This window comes from Pelodiscus sinensis, chromosome 11 (genome assembly GCF_049634645.1).
Source record: "Pelodiscus sinensis isolate JC-2024 chromosome 11, ASM4963464v1, whole genome shotgun sequence".
NCBI classification, from domain to species: domain Eukaryota; kingdom Metazoa; phylum Chordata; order Testudines; family Trionychidae; genus Pelodiscus; species Pelodiscus sinensis.
This window is the reverse complement of record NC_134721.1, coordinates 30,969,788-30,975,787: the sequence shown is the minus strand read 5'-3', so window position 1 is coordinate 30,975,787 and position 6,000 is coordinate 30,969,788.

Genomic DNA, 6,000 nt, shown 5'->3' with positions numbered 1-6,000 from the left:
GCACCTAGGATTGAAGTTAGACAAGATCAGACAAGAAACAACAGTTGAGAGAAGAGAGGCATATGTGCAGATATTACTAAGGAAGAGAAAAAGGGAAGAGAGGTTGTTCAAAGAAGTGTGGGTGGGTTAGAATCGATAATAAGGACAGGGAAAGGAATGGAAGCACAGGAACACAGATTGTTTGGGTGAGGTCAAGGAAGCATGACAGGTCTAATTCTAAGTTGGAGGCAGAGATGATTGAAGCCACTGAGTATCAACCTATTTACCATTGCAGGCCACATACACATCTCTCTGTTATGTGGGCTGCAGCTATGCTTAATACACATACACACAAACACACACACCCACCCACCCACCCAGTATGGCCCTATAGATGTCACATGGGCTGAAGCTGTGCACTGATTGGGTCACAAGAAGTCCGTGGGCTGAGAACCACTGGTTGAAGCATTAAAGTCAAAGGATAGGAAAGAGACGGGGAAATGGGGGCAGAGAACTATGGTGGGAGAAAGATTATTCAGGGCCTTGTGAGCCATTTGCATGTTTCTGTTTTCAGAATCTACATGGTGCTAATCTACGGACCTGCAATGTAAACACTGAAATGTTGTGAAACATAAGTGTGAACAATCATGCTATCTTTTTTCTTACATTTTCTTACTGCTCGTAGATGCTGCCACAATGTTGCTGGAGCTCTGCTGCGTCTGAAAAGCAGCCTCTCCTATCCTTCACTGAAGAGGACTGCCTCACTGACTCAGCTGAATGGGAACCAAGGGCCCAGGAGCAAGAGCCAGAAGAAGAAAATGAAAGTAAACATTGTGTAGACAATCTGGAGAGAGCAGAAGAATGGAATAAAGAGGAGATGATTAGACACAGGAGGAGACAATGGAAAGGTATCCAGTGCTCAGATATTTTAGTGATGGGTGTAGCATAAGAACCTGAATAGAATACTAAAAGTGAAGTCCTGATAATCTTCTATTTGGTTCCATTGATCTCTCTCCCGCCTTGTCTTTCCCCTTCCAAACTTTCATGTGTATGACCTCTCTTCTGTCTTGAAGTAGATGGTTTCTAGGTATAGATGGTTTCTAGGTATTCGTCTGGCTCTCCATCTACTTCAAGACAGACCCAAGAAAACCAACAATAGAACACCACTTGTCATCACCTACAACCCCCAACTTAAGCCTGTCCAACACATTATCAATAAACTACAGCCTATACTGGAACAGGATACCATACTCAAAGAGGCTCTGGGAGACAGACCCATAGTCTCCTATAGACAACCACCTAACCTCAAGATGATTCTTACCAACCACCACAGGACATACCACACTAATACCAACCCTGGTACCTTCCCTTGCAACAAACCCCGTTGCCAGCTTTGTCCACATATTCATTCTGCTGATACCATTATTGGACCTAACCAAGTGAGTTTTAAGATCAAGAACACATATTCCTGCGCATCCAGAAATATAATCTATGCTATCGTGCCGAAAGTGTCCGTCTGCTATGTACATTGGACAAACGTCTCAGACACTTCGCCAAAGGATTAATGCCCACAAAACAGATATCAGACAAGATCACAAAGAAAAAACAGTTTCTTGCCATTTTAACCAGAAAGGACACTCTCTCAATGACTTAACCACCTGCATTCTGCTACAAAGACCTTTTACATCTGCACTTGAAAGGGAATCCTCTGAACTGTCATTCATGTTAAAATTCGACACTTGCCAACAAGGACTCAACACTTGAACTATCTCACCCATTACCAAGATAGTTTCCCCAATTATCACCTCTAATACCATTAACTCACAAACATCCCACTCTCCCTACCTCTAATATCATCAATTCACAGACACTTACCTTCCTTCCTCCCCCCCCCCCCCCGCATCCCCCTCCTGTTCTGCAATGTGATTTGTCCTTTTCATATTTGTTCATTTTTTTTAATTGTATCCTTTGGTATATATGGTTGTGACTACTTTCTTCCACTATTTGATCTGAGGAAGTGGGTCTGGCCCACGAAAGCTCATCATCTAATAAACCATCTTGTTAGTCTTTAAAGTGCTACATTGTCCTGCATTTTGCTTCAGCTACCCCAGACTAACACGGCTACATTTCTATCACTATTCTACAGTGTAACTATTGACTTCCATGGAGACATTCCACTTTGCAGTGGAAGTGTGGAGGGGAATTAAATTGGATCTGGAGTTGTGAATTGTTTCTAGAGATTCTGTGTTGGGAGTTGGAGGAGCTCCACATCTCCAAAACACAGGCCACTGAATCCTCCAGTTGGGCCCATAGGCACACAAAGAATAAACACTTTTGAAAATAGCAGCCTCGACTAATATACTACTACAGTTTTTTCTCCCACACAAATACCTGCACAAAGAACTCGGAATGGTGCTTTAGGCATAGAGCTAAAATTAACATGTTTTAAACTACCTCCTATTGATTGAAAAAAAAATCCAATCTAGTTTAAACTTAAGGTAAAGCACTAAATTTAAGCAAATTAGTCACTTATACACCAATAAAAATGTGCATTTAAAACAATTGTTTTTAAACTGCTTCCCATTTTAAGCCTGGAGCCTAAAGACAATGTTCTTTGAAAAAAGCAGCATCTTTCAGAACATTTAAGATCTCTTGATAAGCAAAACTTACAATTTAGAATGATTTTGCACAAGGCTAAGTTTTCAGGGGGAAATGGAAGTTTTTCCTAGCTCTCTGCCAGCACTAAGCAAAAAGGACTCAGTTTCATTATCCTTATGGGAGTTTGCAAGAGCAGAACAGATTGGTACAGCTGGGGATGTTCTTGATGTAGGGCTTTGTATAGGGTTGCAACTAATCAGACTTTCTTTATCCCTCTACCAGATAGAACTGGAAGGGACCTCAAGAGGTCAAGTCCAGTCCCCTTCGCCTTTCTAATCTTGCCCCTACATACTTATATTCATTCTTTGTAATTTGACCTAGTTTCTACATTTTATATGACTCCTTTCTGATTTTTAGGTAATTTGAGATCTCCTGGTTAAGCCAAGATGGTCTTCTGCCATACTTCCTAGCTTTCCTACACAGTGCAATAGTTTGCTCTTGGGTTCTTAATATCCCTTTGAAAAACTTCCAGCGGTCTTCAACTGTTCCCCCTCCCCCTTAGTCTTGCTTCCCCTTTACTACCAGTTCTCTGAGCTTAAAGAAGTCTGCCTCCTGCAATCCATTGTCTTTCTTTTGCTGTTCTCCCCTCTACAATTCCTTAGAATCATGGACTCCATGATTTCAAGATCACTTTCACCCAACCCACCTTCAAATTCTCAACTAGTTCCTCCCTATTTGTTAAAAATCAAATCTAGAACAGTTTCCCCCCCCAGTAGCTCTCTCAACCTTCTGAAATAAAGAGTTGTCTCCAATGCATTCCAAGAATTTGCTGGATAATCAGTGCCCTGTGTAAGTATCCCAACAGATCTCTGGATAGTTGAAGTCCCGCATCAGCGCCAAACCCATTGCTTTGGATGATTTTGTTAGTTTTTAAAATAGCCTCATCCACCTCTTCTGCCCGGGCAGGTGGTCTTACTAGGATATCATCTCTGTTTTTACCCCTTTTAACCTAACCTGGAGACTCTCAACAAGCCTGTCTTCTATGTCCACCTCAACTTCAGTCCAAGTGTATACTTTACTATACAAGGCAACACCCCTCTCTTTTTCCTCCCTGTTTGTCCTTCCCAGGCAAGCTTTCCCCTTCTATACCAATATTCCAAATATGTATTATCCCACCATGTCTCTGTGGTACCAACTGTGTCATAGTTGTGTTTATTTACTCACACTTCAAGTTCTTCCTGCTTATTCCCTATACTTCTTGCATTTGTATACAGACAACTAAGATACGGATTTGATTCCCCCCCCCCCCCAGTTCTCCCTTGTCTCTCCTTTACCTCTATTATATCCCATGCTCCCTCCATTTCTGACTCATCTCCCAGGTCCCCATGTTTTTCATTTACCTGTGGGCTTTGGTCACCTGCCCCCATCAAACCTACTTTAAAGCCCTCCTCAGTAGGTTAGACAGTCTGCATCTAAATACTCTCTTCTCCTTCCTGGATAGGTGAACCCCATCTCTGCTTAGCAGCCCTTCTTCCAGGAAGAGCATCCCATGATCAAGGAAGCAAAAGCCCTCCTAGTGACACCATCTTCACAGCTAGGCATTCACCTCCCGGTTGCACCTGTGTCTGCCTGGGCCCCAACCTTTGACCAGAAGGACTGAAGAGACCACCACCTGTGCTCCGAACTCCTTCACCGTATTCCCAGGGCCATGTAGTCACTACTGATCAATTCAAGGTCTCACCTTGCAATGTCGTTTGTGTCCTCAACCTTGCTGGCTCCCCTGATCTTAGGCCAGACAACAATCACAATTCTTTACCCTCCTCCTTTGTGTCAATCTTTTAGCCTTACTCTCTTATGTAATCCATAGAAAAGGGACTTTAAGGCGACACCACTCTAATTTGCAGGGGGAACAACAGAGTAAGCAACTGCACAGCCATCTTGAGACACTACAGAGGATTTCAAATTATTGCACAGATTCGGACAGCACAAGGGGATAGCCCAGCTGATCCAGACACAGGATAGCCATTTTCGGCTAGACTTATTCCTGAAGGCATCAATCACATGACAATATTTATTAAAGATTAATCTTTAATTACTGGAGACTCCAGGACAAACCTGGTGGGTTGGCAACCTTACACGTGGTGTAAATACATTAATATGTTGCATGGGACTGGGCTGAGTGACAATGAAAGACTCCAGCTACCAGACTGCATTTCCTAAAGAGCACTGTGTAAACTCAAAAGTGTGTGTCACACACCAACAGAAATTTGGTCCAATAAAAGATACTACTTCATCTACCTGTACTTTACTCAGTCTGTAGTATGTTAACATTCTCTCAGTGCTGGGACTGGCCCCGGAGCCAGAGAAAAAGAGGGACACATCTGAATGAAATGTTAAATGGCAAATCATACTTATGTAGTTTATTTTCAGTTGCCTTTGGGGGGGGGGGGGGAAGAAGGGGTCTGTGTAATGTTCAAAAATGAGCTGAATGATTGGTGGTTGGTTTAGATAGGGGGTTTTTGGGGGGGCAGAAGGAAGAAAAGAGGGGAGCTAAAGATTTTCTTCTCTTTTTTTAATATTTACCTTAACAGTATCGGGAATGTCTTGGAATAGCAGGAGTCATTTTGTTCTTGGCTTCACTTGGATGTCTCAGTGCCTGACTATTGGGAGTTGTACCTCAACAAATTGGAGGAACGGGAACATTTATGCTCAGTCTTCAGTAGAGCCTCCCTTTCTCCGAAATGTTAATTGCTCACTGAAAGTAAATAGATGTCAAAAGAATATAATGTTCTCCACATAAACTAATTGTAATGGGCCTCATAAATGCTCACTGCAGTTGGAAATGTAACTTCCTTTGTGCTACAATAGCTCAAATGGTTAGGGATGCCCCTGGATCAAAAATTTCTGGCACATGGAGGTCAATTTGATATTGGATGCTAAATTGGAGCCCTTCTCCTTAAATTATACCCTTGAATGTATTCCTGATACCTGGATGTTACCCATTAATAAAGCATTATGGTTCCACTGTGAAACTCTGGTATCTAAAAAACTAATCTTGCAAAAATGGATAAGTCAATCCACTGCAAACATTGATGCCTGGTCTACTGAAATGGCTGACCTTGGAGCTAACTACAGGCATTCTGCAGGTGAAAATAATGCCTGAAAAATTAAAAGCAATTTGGCCTGACTTAGAGGTCTATGATTAACAAGATACGGCACTCCCTCTTCCTCTATCCCAACTCTCTTTATTTACTTTGGGTATTATGAAGACTTGAGCAGTTTGCAATGTTTATTGTATTTTGAAAAAAATTATATATAAAAATAAGAATTAAAAAAACAAACTAAAAGCAAGTAGTTTTAAATCTGGCTACAAATCCTCCACCCCTCCTAATATCTCATTTCTTTGTTTTTCACTCTTTTGCG